The sequence below is a fragment of the Lissotriton vulgaris genome, chromosome 10, assembly GCF_964263255.1.
Source record: "Lissotriton vulgaris chromosome 10, aLisVul1.2, whole genome shotgun sequence".
In the NCBI taxonomy this organism is placed as follows: Eukaryota; Metazoa; Chordata; class Amphibia; order Caudata; family Salamandridae; genus Lissotriton; species Lissotriton vulgaris.
The window spans coordinates 318,419,040-318,438,822 of NC_141698.1; the positions used below are offsets into that span (position 1 = coordinate 318,419,040).

Consider the following 19,783-nt stretch of genomic DNA (forward strand, 5'->3'; position numbering starts at 1 on the left):
GGCACAGCATCGTTCAGGCCACATTCATCAGTGTGTAGGCGATGTACCCATCTTTGCTCCATTTTAAAGAGGGTTTGTTGGTTCATAGACGGATGGCATTCCAGTACAGTCCATTGCAGACTTTCAGTTCCATGATTTTGTTCCCTGCAGTGCTCATATAGTTTAGTATGAGCCTTTTGACAATGTACATTACTATTATGCTCCATGATGCGTAGTTTGACTGGGCGCATCGTCATCCCGATATAGAGCATCTTGCAGGGGCATATGAGTACATAGATACACCTTGAGCTGTTGCAGTTGGTATGTCTGTTGATATTCCAAGTGAAGTCCCTGGGTAGTACAATAGTTTTGCCCTGGATTGTTTGTGGGCAAACTACACACGATCCACAACGGTAATGCCCAACGACTGGTGGAAGATCCCATAGAGTGTTAACTGGTCGGGTGCTTGATTGTTTCGGGCGGGTGTGGATGAGGGTATCTTTTAGATTCGTCGTCCTCTTGAATGCAAAGCGCGGGCGAGGCAAATCCATGCCAGCCGTGTTGAGGATCCCCCAGTGTGAATTCACGATCTTTTTTATAAATGTCGAGTGCCTAGTGTAGGACGTGACGCATGTGATCGTTTCATCCTTGTCTTTTGTGTGGACTTCGTGCAGCGACTCTCTGTTGTTGTTGAGTGCTCGTTTGCATGATGTCTTCAAGAGTCGTGTAGGGTACCCCCTATCTTGGAGCTTGTGTTGTAGAATACTCGCTTCATGTTTATAGTCTTGGACTGAGCTGCAATTTCTCCGTATCCGGAGGAATTGGCCAAAGGGCAAGTTCTCCCTCAGTGCTCTCGTGTGGTGGCTGTTATACAGGAGCAGGCTGTTTCTATCAGTTTTCTTCTTGAATAGAGTAGTACTGATCGTTGATGGATCCAGTTGGATCGTTAGATCCAAGAAGGGTATAGATGTCTCCGAGATAGTGCCTGTAAATTTTAAGTATGGGTCCTGCTGATTGATCCATAGGCAAAAGGCCTCGCAGGTTGGGCGATCACCTTTCCAGAAAATCAAGATATCATCGATATATCGACGCCATAGTGAGAGGTTATCTCGAAAGGGATTCTGTTCTGGAGGGTAGATGTAATTCTTTTCAAAGGATGCCATGTAGATGCAGGCCAGGCTTACCATAAAAACATGTCAGAAAGCAAAAAGACATGGAAAAACACCAAAAGATACCAGGTCTAAAGTCAAATTAGCAGTTTAACAACTGCTCTGCCAGCTGGCAATGGTGCACTAGGAGTCATGGTTTACTTTGTCACACTTGTGGTGGGACAATACTGCTGCTGTCCATGATGGACACTTCACCTATAGGGCCTGGGTACCCCTGGTACCATATATTCGGAACTTATAAGTAAGTAAACCTCTGACAATTGTGGGTGTAGCCAATTAGACAATAACCTTTTGAGGGTCAGAGCCCTGGCACTGGGGCCTGTTTGGCAGGTCTCAGTGCACTTTTGGAGTAAAAAAAACACCAAGCAGCCTAGGTCCAAAAACTTGGGGGTGACCTTGTAAAAAGAGGCATTTCTTTACACATAAGAAACAAAGTTTCCTAAAAGTGAACAGTGGGATGATAGAAGCTAGCTAATTAGAGAGATGGTAAGGAAGCAAGGCTCCAAGGGAGGGACAGGCATGATAGAAAAGCTGGGGAAAGGAACTCCATTGACTAAGAAGAAAGCAAATGAGACATACAATCAATTAATCAATGGCATGCTTTTAAGCCTCTGTAAGTTCAAGAGATGTCTGGTAGGCTTGACCTACAAATGTATTGCACACACTATAAGACTGAATGCCGGCAGCTTTTAGAGTTGCTGATTACCTAATTGAATACATTTACATTTCTTTCTGGTAACAGGCACTCTGGAGAGAAGGCTGGTTCCTTCTTTAGCTGTCTGTACCTCCACTTGCCTTACAGCATAGGAGACCCTCTCTTTTATTTTCAGTCTGAGACAGATTACGATCAGTTTTAACCATTCAGCAGTGGTTGTCTTTTTTAACAAAATGTATGGTATCTGTTTTGGTAAAAATAGGAAGCCTTGTGAATGCCGTTCCCAGTAGATCCTGTACACTTCGACCTCCGTACAGGACTTTCAAGACAAATTCTGCACAGATATCAGCAGCATGTGCACTATCCCTCTCAACTCCCCTAGCAAAATACAATGTTGGGATTGAAAGCTTGGACATTCAGGTACCAAGTGGAACCTCACATAATCTCTATGTTCACTCCCTATTCAACCTCTTCCTCTCGCAGTTCCCTTTTCTCTATCTGTTCCCTGCCTTCTCCTACCTTGCCATTTATCTATGCCTGTCTCACTTCCCCACATGGTTTCTCCCTGTTCTGACTAGTTCACTTTTTGTATGCCCCCTAACATGCTCCCCAACATTTTTTTTCTCTTTACAACCTTCTCTCTGTCACCCTCAGCATCTTTTTGTATCTGTTTTTTGCTCCTTTCTCTAACCTATCATTTTCTGTGATCATGTTTTCTCTTTTTGCCATATGTTTTCTCTCTCTCTCACATCTGGACGGCCTTCGCTTGCTTTCTTCTTCTCTCATTGTTCCATCTTTCTGCCTCTACCTCGCTATATATATTGTATTGTATTGTAATTGTATTTATATAGCACTTACTACCCCTGATGAGGCGTCCAAGCACTTTTTTGGCAAATAGCTACTCCAGAACCAAAAAGGATTTGTGGTAATTTAGTATAGTGAGATATGAAGTTATTTTGAGGGGTGGAAATGTGAGTTTGTTATTTGGTTCGAAAAAGGATAGTGGAAGGATAGGAGACGGAAGGGGTTGCAGTTATATAGTGCTTGCTACTCCAGATGAGGTGTTTAAACACGTTTTGGTGGGTAGGATGCTACTCCAGAATCCAAAACCAAATTAGTGGGGAATTTTATTAGAGTAATATGAAATTAATCTGAGCAGTGAACATGTTAGTCTGTTAGTTGGATTGAAAAGGATAGTGGAGGGATAGAAGGGGGAAGGTCAAGAAAGTGTTTTTTTTGTTCTCATAGCAGTAGGAGGAGGTTTGGGATGAGTAAAGGGGATGTGGTGGGAGAGTCAGAGGGAAGGATTTAGAAAGGCGTGTTTGGGAGACCTGAATAGTAAAAGAGGTATGAGATACTCCGAGGAGGTGTAGAGGAGGGAAGAGTCTAGAACGGCTTATTTTGGGGATCACAGTGGTAGAATGGGATTTAAAATGCGTCAGAGAGTGGAGGTAGAGGATATATTGAGAGAGGTATAGGCATTGAGGGAGGTATAGGGTGAAAAATAGGGTAGTGCATTGGGGAGAGTAGTAGAATGAGATTTGAGATGAGTCAGAGTGGAGGTGAAGGATGTATTGAGAGGGCTATAGTCTAAATAAATGCTTATATACAGAGGGATATGCTGTATATTTATGTTTGAGTATGGAGGTTATGTGGAGGAAAGCCAACTCTTGAGTATTCTTCTGAAGATAAGGTAGTTATCTGTGGTCTTATGTTTCAGGGTAAAAAGTTGGGCTGCTTGAACAGAAAAGGATGTTACACCTATGTTTTTTTTCTTGTATGGTGGGATATTGAGGTGAGGTGCCGATCTAGAGTGTAGGTTCCTTTGTTGAATGTATTTGGTGATTTTATTCTTGATGAAGAGCTGTTTCGAGAGCTGTTTCAAGTATTGCTTTGTGGGCGATACAAAGCAGCATGAATGTGGATCTTCTGGCAACCGGTAACCAATGTAGTCCCTTCAAAGCAGGGGAGGTGTGGGCTTGTGGTTTTATATGCAAGAGTATTCTGGCAGCAGAGATCTGAATCTTCTGTTGTCTTTTCATAGTTGTTAAAGATGATCCATGGTAGAGGCTATTGGCGTAATTGGGTTTAGACAGAACAAGAAAGATAGTAGCTTAGACCTAGTGTGGAAATCCAGTGAGGGGAAGATGCATCACAGTGGTTTTATAGTTATGAAGCTTGATCTTGCTAGTTTGTCCACTTGGGCATTCATTGATAGCTTGGAGTCCATTGTAATTCTGAAGTTTCTTACTTCCTTTGATATTTTAGGTGGTGTTCCCAGGTCGTCAGACCAGGCAGTGAGTAAGTCATAATTTTTCCAATTGGCACACATGAGTATTTCAGTTTTGGAAGCATTCAATTTGAGATGACTCCATGTCATTGGCTGAACCACAGCTCTGAGGCAACTAAAATGTATGAGTTTCCAATGCATGTGGGGCTTTCCAGTTTAAGAAGTATTTTTGTGTCATCTGCATAGCTATAACATGTGAGGTGAAACTGATTGATCAGTGCCAGTGACTTCATGTAAGTGTTGAAAAAAAGCATGGGTGAGATGATAAGAGGCTTGAGGGACCCCTGCTTTGTGAAATATGGTTTGGGTGAGAATGGGGGTATGGATGACATTAGTTCTGTTTTGAAGGAAGGATGTGATCCAGTTGAAAGTAGTCCCCTCTATGCCGACTTTGTAGAGTCTTTCTATTAGAGCTGAGAGGTACAAAAGAAGGGATGCATGTCGTTACTACGCATGCTTTTACAACGCATGCCTTTACCACGCAGGTTTTACAACGCAAGTCGTTACAACGACTTGCGTTGGGGGGCGCTCGATAGTGAATAGTTTAATTTACTATTCCAACTCCAGTCCCCGTGGATAGTAGGGAAGGTTTTGGATAGTAAATTAAAATAATCCCTATCCTACAGCGCCCCCCAGCGCAAGTGGTTGTAACGACATGCGTTGTAAAAGTTGTGTGGTAAAGGTACTGCGTGGTAAAAGTTGCGTAGTAAACGCTGTTCCCCCAAAAGAAGTAGTGAGCAACCCCGTTCTAGTCATCCGTCTTCTTCAGTTCATCCCAGATGACAATGAGGGCAGATTCTATGGCTCTTCCTGGACAGAAATCTGTTTGGGAGCCTAAAATAATTAAATTATCTTCAATGAATTGTGACTTCTGGGAGACTGCTGCTCTTTCTATCGGTTTGCCCAGGCAGGATAGGTCCATTTGTAATCGGTCTATAGTTGTCGGGGTTAAGCAGATCAAGGTTTGTTTCCTTTAATAATGGGCGTATGTATGACTTTTTTTAGATCTTCTAGAAATATTCCTGTAGTTAAGGCTTTGTTGATGTTTCTTTTTACTGGTGTGTCAGCAGAGGTAGTTCGAAGAATTTTCATGGAGGACAGGGGTCGGAAGGGCTGCTGAAAATACCTGCCTGCTTTGAACAAGTTGATAAATTCATAGTGTGATATGTGTTAGAATGAATGGAAAGGCTGGGTTAGCGTATTCTTGGTGGTTTTTCTTTCTTTTAAATAGGAGTCCAACGTGTCTGCTTTGGTTGTGTACTGATTTCCAGTTTGTCTGTGAAGTGAGTGATGGAAAGAGCTCCTTTCAAGCAATTTGGTTTACAAAATTTGGTGACAATTCGATATAATTCTTTATTTGCACATTTTGCATTTTTAATTCTGTCTGAATAGTATTTTTTCATAGCTTTTTTGATTGCTGACTTGTATAATCTTGCATATAACTGGGTTTGAACTGAGGTGGCGAAGTGAGCTAAAGATTGATGATGGATTCAATCCAGATCTGTGAATGGGGTTGAGTGTCTGAAAAATGTTAGTGCTCTGTCCATCATCTCTTTGTGTTTGCTTTGTTCGCCATAAGTTGGCAGGATATGCCCAAACCTAGGTCCCTTGCTCACTTTGCCATTGGATTCAAGCTAGCCTGGCTGATGAGGGGTGTTACTCTAAAACCAGTCCCAGGATGCTTGTTTCTTGTTCAGGGAAGACCTGGCTTGGCAGATCGGGCTGGACTGTTCCCATGAGGCACACGGTCAAGACTGATTTGCATATAGCTGGGTCTGAACTGAGGTGGCAAAGTGAGCTAAAGAACTATGATGGATTCAACCCAGATCTGTGACTGGGGGATAGTGTCTGAAAAGTTTCAGCACTCTGTCCATCATCTCCTTGTGTTTGCTTTGACTTGTATAATCTGTTAAGTTTCTGTAGGTGATTGGTATTTGTTTTGAGCCAGGTATGTTATAGCTTTCTAATCTGCTGTTTTATCTCTTTCAGCTCTGCATTTCTCCAGGCTGTCTGTTTTCTGTTGTTCTGTTGTGTTGTTTGTAGTGGTAATAGGATATCAAAAGCTTCCTGTAGCCACTCATTGTTTATTAATGGAATTTATTGTGATTAGATTTGTACTGGATATTAGATGTGTTTCTAGGTATTCAAAATGGAATCAGTTCCACAGTCCATATGTGGATGCATGTAAGGTGGTCTTATGTGTGTTTCTTTATGCTGGCAAGCAAATGTTGGTCTGACCATGTGACTGAAGTCATTGTTTGACAGACAAGTAGTTTTGTATTTCCAAAGAATACATCTAGGATGTGTCCAGCAATGTGTGTGGGTTTTGTGGATGATCTGATGTAGGTTCAGTGCATCGAAGCCAGTGATGATTGCTTTAGGATGGGGCATATTGGGTTTGTCAAACCAAATGTTTAGGTCACCCAGAATGCGTACGTTGGAGTGTAGTGTTATAATGTTTGAAGCTGTGTCTAGAAGTGTCTGGGAATGTTGCATTGCTAGGTGAAGGTCTATAAAAGAGCAGGACGTTATAAGAGGAAGATGGTGTAGGGTTGCATCTGGTAAAGAGGGTGTCATAACCTTGTAATGGGATGTCATAAGCTTTAGTGATATTTAATGTTTGCTTGAATACAACAGCTAAGCTACCCCCGCGTTTGCCCATAGAATTATGTGTGATACTTTATTAGCCTAGAGGAATGGCTTGATGAAACACTGGAGCCATGTCATCTCCAAACTGTGATTAAGTTATGAATAGTAAGTCAGGCTGTGTGTCTGTGAGAAGGTCATAGATGAGATGCTTGTTTTTTTAGAGTGATCAAGCATTTATTGGTAGGCAATTTAGAGAATGTGCTTTGGTGATGATGTGACTTTGTTTTGCAGAAGAAGTGAGCAGTATTTTGTGGGTTTGTAGCAGGTGTGTCATTCATGCTGGTATTAGCTGTATGAGGATAGCAATATTGTAGGGTGGATGCTGGTGAATGGGAAAATGGACAGCATCTCTGGCCCTTGGCCCGACCAAGCCCAAACAGGCATCTGCCCTTGTCCTTTCAGCTCCTAACCTAGACGCCCTGAGCCCTAGACTTAAATAGCCCTAGTGGTCAGGTGACCCCTGCGGCCAATGGGAACACTAACCAATCACACCATTAGCTCTAAGCCCTAGGAACAATAGGAGACAAGACCCTTACAACAAATCACAGCCCTGGTCCTAGCAGCCAATCAGAAACGAACCCCCAAGCCTTAGGTACAATAGAAACCTTATCCCCAGGAACCAATCAAAAACCCTAGACCTATCCGCCAATTAGAACACTAACCATAACCCCTACGTCTAATAGAATCACTAACCCAGAGACCAATCAGAACCCTAGACCTATCAGCCAATAAGAACACTAACCGTAAGCCCAATAAAAACACCAGAGACAGCAGCCAATTAGAGCACAGATGTAACGTCCAATAGTAGCTTATATAAGGGGGCGTGTTACCTCAAGCTCAGGCTGCTGGGCAGGGTGGTGGGAGCTGCTCCTCAATTCAGAATCTCTTTGGACAGACAGACAGGTTCAATCCACACTCCTGAGTTCTGCAGGTGAGGGCCTAAACAAGGCCTCTAACAATACTGATTTTCCCACACTTAAACAACTCTCATAGCCAAAAACTGACTGCTACATACACTTTCCAGACACACTTTAAACACTAAGAGCAGATTACTGCAGTCTCAGAGCATGTTCTGCTTAGCCTCTGAGGTTAATGTCTTTTTTTACTTTTTCTGTATCTTGTTTTACTCACTTGCTAAGACAAAAGCCAGCTGGGGGTGGATTGCTTACACACAGGTCTAAGCACAGATTAGGAGAGAAACTAGGAGGAAATATTAAGCGCTCACTGACAGATGAAAACATCAGATTTTTAACTAGAAAGCCCACAAACAAACAAGTGAAGCTGAGGCAGTTGAGGCAGTCACAGGCAGGTTGAAAGAATAGATTTTGAACTACAAAGCCCATAATGCAACAGGTAAAAATTAGGAAGTCATTGGCAGGTGAAAACAGAAGATTTTGAACTAGAAAGCCACACACAAACAGGTGGAAATGAGGCAGTCACAGGTAGAACTGAATAAGAAGTTCAGCGAAGGGTTATGGAAGTGTTCAGAAATATGATGGCGTTCTACAGGTAGTGGTCAAATGGTAGTTGAAAGGTCTAGGTGGTTGGTGCTTCTTGATCAGAGATAACCCCGGTCTCTGAGAAAAGAAGGGGGAGAGAAGCTATACCTTCTGTGAAAATGCAAGCAAAGTCAAGCGCACACAACCTAAAGTAGTTAATAGGTAATGTCTTGTATCATTCAATGAAAGGATAAGATCGAACTCCAATGTTATTATCTTATTTTTTTAAATTTATCTGGTGAGAAGCTCCCCTAACCAACAGGGGAGTTTGTCTTTCAAAAGAAACCAACCGGCACGTGTTTCGTCAATAACGGGGTAGACCCGTGACTCTTCAGGGCTGGGGAGATAAAGTAAAGTGTGAAACAAAAGGTTGGGGAGGGGGTGAATAAGGTACAAGTTACTAATGGGGAAGGCTAAAGAAGGCCAGTGTGGAAGGGTGTGATGAAACGAGGTGATTGGCTGCAGGGCCAATTGAAGAGACGTGGAAACCAGAGAAGGTGTACGGGGGTAGACATGGTGTGTGTCTAAAGGGGAGAGAGCACCCAAGTGAGACAACAATCCAAAGTGAGTGTTTTCAGTGTGGTGGTGAGCTGCTAAGATTTAAAATATTACAATTCAAACAAATGCAGCGACGCAAGAGAAAACCACATGGTGTGTGTCATGTGGGGAGAGAAAATAACATGCTGAAAATCATGAAAAATCAAATATGCAAATGATAAGGTCAATTTTGTCCTGGGGAAAAAAAGGAAGGAAAAAGAAAACGAGTCATAAATCAATATATCAACTGTATAAATGGTGGTGCGTGGTGTGTAGTGCCCATAAACATATTAACATGATCTCTTTTTCAGAAGCATTATGTAAAAACCAATACTACTAGTATCAAGAAACGGCGATTGGTGGGGTACCTTGGGAGACGAAAAGGACCTAGATATGTATCTCTTAGTAGTGTTTAAGACCAGTGTCCCAATTGTTGATTCATTGTCTCCTAACATAGAGGTTAATCATTTGAACAAGCACAAATGCTAAGCGTTTGGGTTGATATCAATGTATCAATGCACCGTGTTGGAATGAAATATGCGAAGAAAAGAGGGTACCTTGGGATACAAAAAGCATGTTCTAGCAATTCTCTTTGAGGACAAACGTGTAATGATAAAGTAAAATAGTTCCTGATGATTACAGTATCAACATAAGAAACATCAGTATTCAACATTAAGTTAGAGTTAAAAAACAAAAATGCAAAAAGATTGTGACGAGATGCAGGAAAGACGGAAAAAAGGTAGAAGAAAAAATGACAGAGCTGTTCGGGTCACAGAAAGGAGTTTGTTAAAGAAGCAAGGGCAGAATTGGAAACGTATAAATTAAGTGTAATCCACGGTGGTCAAGCAAGCAAACTAAGAGAAAAGGAATAAAATGCCCAGTGTAATGGGTGCACAACAGAAGTATCGACAAAGTAAGACAGATAGAAAGGCGACTATCGTAAGTGGTAGTGGGTACTCGAAGGGAGAATGTGTTTATTGCAGCACTAGATCATGAAAAGGAAGGGACTGACAAAAGCAGCGAGGTGCACGGCATACCTGTATAAGTAGGCTGAGAGCAGTATCTGTGGGAGGGGGAAAAAAAGGACGGGAATAGTTGAGAGCTAAACAAGAGACGCGTATTGTATAAGAATGAAAATGTAATATAAGCATTTGTGTATGTACAAGATGCAGAAAGCTGGACTCACCGGGGGAACGGTGATAATTCCAACCCGGTCCTGATCGGGTATCAATACCAGTTGACGCGAGAAGATGGTGCTTAACACGCGTCAGGGAGGGGTATATGGGTTCGAGTGTTCTGCTGCCGGGTGAGCAGTCGGACAAAAAAGGGAAGCTAATCCGCTTGCCCTTACTCGTATTCTGTGGGAGAGGGATAACAATTGGGCAGTCAGATAGTGTCCCACGTGGCATGGGACCAGGTTGGAATTATCACCGGTCCCCCGGTGAGTCCAGCTTTCTGCATCTTGTACATACACAAATGTTTAGCTCTCAACTATTCCCGTCCTTTTTTTCCCCCTCCCATAGATACTGCTCTCAGCCCACTTATACAGGTATGCCGTGCACCTCTCTGCTTTTGTCCCTTACTTTTCATGATCTAGTGCTGCAATAAACACATTCTCCTTTCCAGTACCCACTACCACTTACGATAGTCGCCTTTCTATCTGTCTTACTTTGTCGATACTTCTGTTGTGCACCCATTACACTGGGCATTTTTATTCCTTTTCTCTTAGTTTGCTTGCCTGACCACCGTGGATTACACTTAATTTAGACGTTTCCAATTCTGCCCTTGCTTCTTTAACAAACTCCTTTCTGTGACCCGAACAGCTCTGTCATTTTTTCTTCTTCTTTTTTCCGTCTCTCCTGTATCTCGTCACACTCTTTTTGCATTTTTGTTTTTTAACTCTAACTTAATGTTGAATACTGCTGTATCTTATGTTGACACTGTAATCATCAGGAACTATTTTACTTTATCATTACACGTTTGTCCTCAAAGAGAATTGCTAGAACATGCTTTTTGTATCCCAAGGTACCCTCTTTTCTTCGCATATTTCATTCCAACACGGTGCATTGATACATTGATATCAACCCAAACGCTTAGCATTTGTGCTTGTTCAAATGATTAACCTCTATGTTAGGAGACAATGAATCAACAATTGGGACGCTGGTCTTAAACACTACTAAGAGATACATATCTAGGTCCTTTTCTTCTCCCAAGGTACCCCACCAATCGACGTTTCTTGATACTAGTAGTATTGTTTTTTACATAAAGCTTCTGAAAAAGAGATCATGTTAATATGTTTATGGGCACTACACACCACGCACCACCATTTATACAGTTGATATATTGATTTATGACTCGTTTTCTTTTTCCTTCCTTTTTTTCCCCAGGACAAAATTGACCTTGTAATTTGCATATTTGATTTTTCGTGATTTTCAGCATGTTATTTTCTCTCCCCACAGACACACACCATGTGGTTTTCTCTTGCGTCGCTGCATTTGTTTGAATTGCAATATTTTAAATCTTAGCAGCTCACCACCACACTGAAAACACTCACTTTGGATTGTTGTCTCACTCGGGTGCTCTCTCCCCTTTAGACACACCATTTCTACCCCTGTTCACCTTCTCTGGTTTCCACGTCTCTTCAATTGGCCCTGCAGCCAATCACCTTGTTTCATCACACCCTTCCACACTGGCCTTCTTTAGCCTTTCCCATTAGTAACTTGTACCTTATTCACCCATCCCCAACCTTTTGTTTCACACTTTACTTTATCTCCCCAGCCCTGAAGAGTCACGGGTCTACCCCGTTATTGACGAAACACATGTCGGCTGGTTTCTTGTGAAAGAAAAACTCCCCTGTTGGGTAGGGGAGCTTCTCACCAGATAAATAAAAAAACAAATAAGATAATAACATTGGAGTTCGATCTTATCCTTTCATTGAATGATACAAGACATTACCTATTAACTAATTTAGGTTGTGTGCGCTTGACTTTGCTTACAGGTAGAACTAAATCACTGTTAAAGTTCAGGAAATAGACAGCGCACAGTCTGTTTTCTTCCCACATCCTGGTCCTTAGTTAACTGTGATGTGGGCACATGTTGTCACTTGGTGATAATGCAAATTGCTTCCACACCTTGCATGCAGATGTGATTGATGGTATAGTACAATCACAAAGCAATAAAATACAATCCAACTGAAGCAGAGACTGCAAGATAGTTATTGTTAACCAAAAGTGCTTCCGGTTTTTGCATGAAAGATCTTTCATTACAATTTACTGCTAGATGAGTTTGAGCAGTATTTTTAAGAACAGTACATTTATGCCTGCCAATAATACTACAAATTTTGAACTTTAGGACCGCAAATTTGCATTGTTTTGCCGCAAAATATTGCAATGCCAGGTTGCGAAATCCTGGGAGGTCTAGACAGTGATAAGAAGTGATTAATTTGTATTTGAATGGCTGCTTATGACCCCACAGCTCTGTTCTGAAACCCACTGCTGGTGCAATTTAATATTGGTACACCGAACACCAAAGGGTGCGTAGTCTTTTTCTTTAAAACATTTTTTGGTCCTCATACATGCCACCAGATGATGAATACTCTAGATGAGAACTCCTCGTGCCTTTCACACTGTCGATCTTAGTTACCGCCCTGGACTCAGTGTGCGGCAAACAGGAATCTCCCAGAGGTAGGCTGTTTCCTTGTCCAACTCCCATTCCAAGGGTGCGTAGTCTTGAATCCATCTCATATATTCACAACAGACACTCCCGGTCCCTCAATCTCACAGGCTCCTGCTTTCCCCAGTTATGATGGTTTTTCAGTCTTTAATCTTTGTTCTTCCCTCTCTTGCAGAAAAATTAAGTGCTGATCCCCAAAAATAAGTTGTGGTGGCCCCCACTGGCTCAAATTGAGAGCTGGTGAAACATAACCAAAACGCTTTTTGTTCCTTTAACAAACTATAATAAGGAGAATTAGTTCAGTTGAAGAGAATTAGGACTACAAATCTTAGGTTGCACCCATTTGCAAAATGAAAGTCAATGTCTAGAAATATGCTTGGACATAAGGTCCCCTGAGATTACACCTGTCAAACTGCCCTTGCTCCCTCAAGGTCTGGGCAGTAAATCCCTCTACAACTGGGCGGCAACATCCCCCCCAATAATTAACAGGTTAAAGCGGATGTTTAAATGGACAGGATCTATTGGGAACAACGTTCCCAAGCTTTCATTTTATCAAAACAGTTCCTAAACTTCTTGAATAAGATTAACCGTTCCTGCAGAAAACGCATGCCTTTGAAGAGTGTGTAAGCAGCAACGACAGGGGTAGGGGGTGGGAGGTAGCGGCCATGACACAGGATCCGTGCAGGGGCAGGTTCAAGGATGTGGTAGGGGTTCAGCTAGCAAACACATTTACTCTCCCGAAGTAGTAAAAAAATTTTTTTTAAAGAAAATCCAGAAGAGCGCAGCCAGAGGAATAACACTGCCCGCCGACAAGAAGCCATAATTGGTCCATGCATCACAGCATATATATACGAAGACGAAGTGCAAGAACTAGAAGAAAAATGTGCTAACCAATCAGAAGCAAAGAAATAAGCAATTTTAAAGCCAACCAATAGTAAGTAATGGGTGAGCTCTAGGCCATTTATTGTTCTGAAAAAGAAAAAATAAACGTACATGCTAGAGACAGCACGTGTGCTGTTTCAGGAGAGACCTAAAATTATTCAGATATATTTTCTATACCCCAAATCAACATACGAACTCTCTTATTTGGATGAATATGCAATGGCAAGTCATCATAATATTAGCTTTTTGTTAAAAAGCAGAAGAGGAAAATAGGGTCACATTCACTGCGAGACTTAGATGAAGCGTCCTGGGACCCAATACTTAATGGAGTTTAGAAACAAGGAAGTGAGATTATTTGTTCTCAAAATTCTAGTTTGACTAGTTCTTCAAAGAAACAAGTGACACCAGGCAAGGTGGTATTTCTCATAAAGGAAGGGGGTGGTGTTCAATACTGATTTAAGAATCAATTACTTCTTTCTTAGGACCTGGAATAATATTGTAGGGCAGTGGCCTTCAAACTTTTTTCGCTCAGATCCCCCCCTTAAGCAAAATGTTTTGAAGTCAGACCCCTGCTAAAAAGTTCATGGCATGACTTGGAGGGGGGCTTATGAGATCATTTTCAGGGGTGCTGTTTTTGCCGCTAATAATCAACAATAAATAGAAAAGAGCAAATACATAAAAAAAATTAAATGGACAAAAACTTCTACTCCCTAAATTTGGGTGATTTGAGCTCCTCACACGCCTCTTCCCCAGTTCAACTTCAACTGCTGCACTAATGACAGCTATGGCACTGAGTAGCTATCTACTAATCCTGCCTGGCAATCAATCCAATCTCGAAACATAATTGAAATGAGCTCCCACATGTTGTCCGCCTCTTTGCAGCAAGGGTGCCCTCAGCCCTAATGCTCGCAAGGATAATGAGCCTCCATGCCTCTTTTGATGACAGTCAGATCTGTGATGCAGTGAACCCCTCACACTCCTGGACCCCAGTGCCACTGCACCTGCTTCAATAATGAGAGCTACTGCCTTGTTAGGAGAGCAGTCTCCTCCGCAGCTTGTTAGAGAATGGGCCTCCATCTAGCCCCATCCCCACTGTGTTATTTCCCTGAGGCCTAAGCTAAGGTATTTCATCTGCTTGAGTTGTGCCCTCTCTTTGCCCATTGGTTCGAGACCCATAGCAACACTGGCACAGGATGGTGGACTGGTCCCCAGTGTAAGTAAGAAAGGATGGTAAAACAACCTTAATTGGGGGTTTAGTTGGGACATCACACTCTTGGGCCCCAGTTCCACTGCATGTGCAGTATGTATTACACTGCCCCCTCCAATAGGCCATTACTCTTCGGCTTGAGGGCCAACAAAGGCGGTCTGCCCCTTTGTGTTTGAAAACAGGAGAAAGCCCCAATTTTTGGCCCCCTGTTGCTCAGGGACTGTTACCAGCACAGCTAGAGTGATCCCCCCCCCATTCCAGAAAGGAGTATGGCTCCATAACCCCTTTTTGCTGGTAGCAGAGTCATATTTCCGGTGTAATGCCCCTTCACACCACTATACCAGCGCCACTAAGACTGCTGCACTAATGGTAGTGCTGGTCAAGGTCTACATGCAGTACACTGCTCGTGTGCTCATGACGAGCTGAGCTTGTCATGAACAATGGGAATAAATAAGAGCTAGCACAGAGTGGGAATTGCTGCAGCACTTATGCTGTTAAAAAAACAAGCCTGAATATCCTGCCACTTTCCCCTCAGGACATCTCTCTAAAGAAGCGATCTCAATCCATTTGTAAATGAGAACATGAGTCCCCACAGCACCCCATTCATTGGGCCATCACTGACTTAAAAGGAATGTGAATGTGTGCAGTTGCTTACTCACCAAATGTAAATGGTGGCTGGGACCAAATATAGGTTTTAATTTTTGCAGTCACTTGAATATTTATGTTGACAGTTTTATTCTTTTTGAGAGATAATATGAAGGCGCCGAGTTTTGTAAAGTGTCTTTTATATGGAGAGTGTGATGTTACCCCGCGAAAGGGAAAGCAATGCTAAATGTATGTGTAAAATTTATTAATAAAATACTTTGAAATAAATAAAAAAATGTTAGCGCCAGGCCCTGTCTGGCTGCTGATTACTAACAAGTATTTTTTGGAAGTGCCTGTTTTACCTGAAACATGAAATCATTTTGTGGCAGTCTATCGTACTGTGTGTAATACAATTTAAAAATAATTACAAACATATCCATGATTCTTTTTTTTACAGCCTGGGAACTCCTTGCACTATAAATACAGAAGTCACTATTCCACACTGCACCAACCAGGATTCACATCTGTAGCTCTCTGGTCTCACAAACAGACAAGACGTGGCAGTGATTGTGTTAACCAATTGAGGTTTCATAACCTAAAAGAGAGAACGTCCAACTAATTTGTTTCATTGGAATGTACTCTTCATTTAAAATGTGTGCATTGTTTTATAGGCAGTTGCCTGAAGGGGAACAAAAACAACAAAACACTGAATAGTTCATTGTTTTTAGCCACATCTTTGCCCTTGCAACTACAGTGTTCAGGATCACACTTGTCATACTAGTTTTGCTGAAAGCAACAATCTCTGAATTGTTAATGGGGACCTTGTTGTGCCTCTGCATGAGAGTGAAATTGAAGGGCTAAACAATGGAGGTGCTTCACGTAAATTAAGGCTGCCAGGAAACACGAAAACGCACTTGCGCCCCTCTGGGAATGCAGCCAAGGGCCCCCAGGGTGGCACGCACAATAATTTGAATAAATGTAGGGGGGGGGGGGGGAGTGTGTAGTGGATTAGCAAAGGGAGTGGCAAGCTTATTCTACAGTCTAAGTATATTAACAACTTCTTTTTTAACCCAGTGCAAAGGTCAAACTGGGGCTTTATATCATTCTGTCTCAGAGTCAAAGACTGAAGGCAGACTATATCATACATGCCAATAGACCCAATTCAGGCAGGAGACTACCAATATTTCAAGCCAAAAAAGGGGCTTTATTTCGGCTGCCTCCCCCTTGAAATTGCATTTTCTACAATAGAAATCAATGGGGAATTTTCATGCTCCTGATTTTTTACTTTACATTTCCCACGTCCATGTCCTAAAATGTTGGCATGTGTGCTATATAGTCTCTATAGGCACAATCACATATCTGTGAACTCTAAATCTACGTTCAACAACACAGCGCAGCTTCTGTCACCATAATTCAAGGTACAGGAGACGAAAACTGCCCCTATTGTCAGCTGTCAAACTCACCTTGGGAAGCATATGTTTGATCGTTGTTCCGTCTTTAAATACGGACAGCCTGGGCTTTAAGTGTGCCGGGTCTCACTGGTACTGAGCACCGGTAATTTTTTTTTGAAGGGGGCCTCGAAACGTGTCTCTATTGGGCTGTTTTGTGCCCGGGCACTGGTAGTCAGTTTTTTTACTGGACTGAAGTGACAGCAGGCACAGCAATGTGCGCGTGGTCACACTGCTCACTTCTTACTAGTGGAGAAGTGACGGCATGACGTCATGCCAGGTGAGGGTTGTAGGGGAAGGTAAATCCTTTAAAGTGAGTCATTTTCTCTCTGGATTCCCCTTCTCTTTTTGAAACTCAAGAGCAGCAACATTGATGTTGTGTCACCAGGGCTTTAAATGGAAGCTTTTTCAATTTTATATACAAGTCATAGTTGCTGCTTATTTATCTTATGCAACGAACAACCACTGACAAAGCCAATAGTCCTGACTTGTTGTAGGTATGATGTTACTTGTTGTATTATCATATATCTGGATGCAATAACAGAAACAGCAAAATACAAGTAGGGCGGCAAACTATGCTAAGCAAAGATTTTTCCCTTATGTGTTTTTAAGCCATATCCTTAATTACATCGGCGAAGACCCTTTGAGAGACCCCCCCACAGTTTTGTTATCCCACTTAAAGCCCTGCATCCAGCTATATGTGAATGTTTGCACAATACTCCCTAGCAGGCGCGCAACACCCATGGGACTGAACGCACTTCAGCCGCGCCCCACCCACCACCCCTGTTGGGTGTGGCAACCCGAGTACTTCACAGGTTGTTAAAAGACCATTTACTTGTTAACGAAGCTTTGCTGTTTTTCACCCCTTCTCAGAGCCCCTGCATCACCACTCTGACTATTGCTGGAAGAATTAGCACACCCCCCAAAAAAATGTTGTAGCCCCCACACCCAAAACAAAATTTGGATCTATTTACACCTCTGCTCCAATGTGTAATACAAACTAAAGAACACAAACATAATTTGACTTGTACTTTTGTCAGCTTAAAAAAAATAATAATAACGTGACCTCCTCAGATGTGTCCGTAAAAATGACCCTTTGGCCTTTGTCCCGAATTTGTGACCTTAATTTTGACTTTTGACCTGAAGTTTTACTTTCACTGTCCAGAATTTGCCTTAGTGTCACGCTAGCAGGCTGGAGGAAGGGCCCCTCAACGGCGTTCCTTAAAATGCATCGTTTACCCCCAAATGTTGCCCAAAATTCCTTGATTTTCTACATTCTGAGCTAAACGTGCCCAACCAAGGCATAGCAACAAGAAAGCCCCGCGAATCACATCGCCTGCTAAGAAGATTTCAAATGTTGAAAGACTTCATATTCGGCTTTTAAACCCTTCCCACGCCCGAGTCCCCAAACAGCCAACTCCCTCGTTTTCGCACAGCCTCTCTTCACGTCAAGTAATTGCTTCCTGTAGCTTATTTGTCCTTTTGTACACACGCACTCAGTTCTTTCTCAGAAGCTATCTGCTAATGTATTTTTCGTGTGGCAACAACAAAACAGGCGAGAGGGTAGGACCGGGACGTACCTTTCGAGACACAACACAGGGGAAGAGAGCAGGCTGCGTTGCGTTCTCTCCTCACTCCGTTCAACCCAAATAACAAAGAGTGAACAGAGAGGGTTGGAAACGAGACAAAAGAGGCGTGGCTTCCTGGAATGTAAACTCCAATTTCAAGAAATTCCTGCACATCCAGAGTAAAATGTATGACGTTGTTATGCAGTGCAGCCCAGCAAGTCAATTTTCTGGGCTGCACTCCCTGACAGGGAAAAAGCAGGAGCGTGTGTATTTAAAAGGATACAATACATTCCTGCCTTTGCCCCTGCACTGTTGCCCTTTTTGCAGCCTAGCCCCAACAAAGGAGCTTACAGAGTAGCATGCCTGCAAGTGTGCCAGAGTCGCATACAGGATTGTTTTTGTGCAGAAAGGGGCACCCACCTGCACAAAAGCACTTCTGAGATAGAAAATTCCTATTTCTATGCAGTACGCATAGAAAGTGGAAGTAAGGAGGAGAAATAAAGATATTTCTCCTCGTTCTGCCTCTCCTGGGGAGGTGTATCTTTTTGGTGCATTTTTAGGTTTACCAGGTCTGGTAAATATGGGACTGTGCCAAAAACCAAGGCGCACATTTATGAGTTTGAGACAGGAAGGGGACCTTCTTGCACAAAAAAACAATCCTGGTAGGCATATTCCTTTTTCTATGGGTGCTGCAGAATGCAAGAGGAAGAAACAAAGGGAAATAAAGTGATTTCCCCTTGCTACGCCTCCCCTGGGAAAGTAAGATTTTGGCGCATCCCCAAGTATACAAGTTCTTGTAAATCTGAGGATGTTTCAAAATGCATGTGAGTTGCATGGGAACGCCCATGCAGCATCCATGGAACACTTCTCTAGGGAAGAGGAGCGCAACACAGCGATTTACGCTGTGTTTGGATACTCCAGGTTTTTGTAGCCACTCAGAGCGACGTAAAGTGGCTTTGCGTGGCGTCACAAATCTGACTTAGAGGTTCGCATCACACATGTACCACGTTGCATAGTGCAAACGTGATGCAACCCGCTCATAAAAATGCCCCCATGGGAGTTGCGTGGGAACACCCATGCAATACCCAGGGTAAGCCTTCCCACGGCAGATAAGGCAACACAGTGATTTGCCTTACTCCAGATTTATGGAGTCACTCAATGCCACACAAATTGACCTTGTGTGTCTCTTCATGAATCTTACTTAAGGTTTGGTTGCGCATGTACCACAATGTGTGGCGCAAACGTGACGCAAATCATCTCGTAAATAGGCCCCTTAGATAAGTAGAGAGCTGAATTTACAGTTTCTGCCCTTCAGTTCTAAGCTCCTTTCAAAGTGCCTGAATTCCATGGCAGGAGGTCACTGGGTGCGAAGCCTCATACTTGGAACAGCTGTGGGCGAATTTTCAGGCTTTCCCCCAGGAGCAGGACCAGGCATTGAATAATCTATATGTACCCAGAGAAGGCCTTCTGAAAAGCCACCTCTGCCCTTCCGCTCTCCACGCTCCTCGAAAGGGCTGCTTGAAGGGAGTCTAGTCTCTCTGGCTTGCTCTGTGCCTCATATGTTGAATGCCAATTAATATTCCTGTTGTAGGACTGCTTCTGGGGTGCGGTGAATTTGGATTATGTAAAAGTTGACCAACTTT

General features: G+C 42.7%; 1 protein-coding gene across 2 annotated transcripts in view; it reads right to left on the bottom strand.

Annotated features, from left to right (window-relative positions):
- LOC147685175 (7-alpha-hydroxycholest-4-en-3-one 12-alpha-hydroxylase-like) overlaps positions 1-19,783 on the bottom strand; it is a 203,180-nt gene that overhangs the window by 36,613 nt on the left and 146,784 nt on the right. Inside the window, exon 1 of one of the 2 annotated variants that reach the window (XM_086941083.1) lies at positions 18,153-18,233. The exons of the other annotated variant lie outside the window; for it this stretch is intronic. The gene's annotated coding sequence lies outside the window, so the exon portion shown is untranslated. Of the gene's footprint in view, positions 1-18,152; positions 18,234-19,783 lie in introns of those variants that run through there. 2 annotated transcript variants of the gene reach the window in all.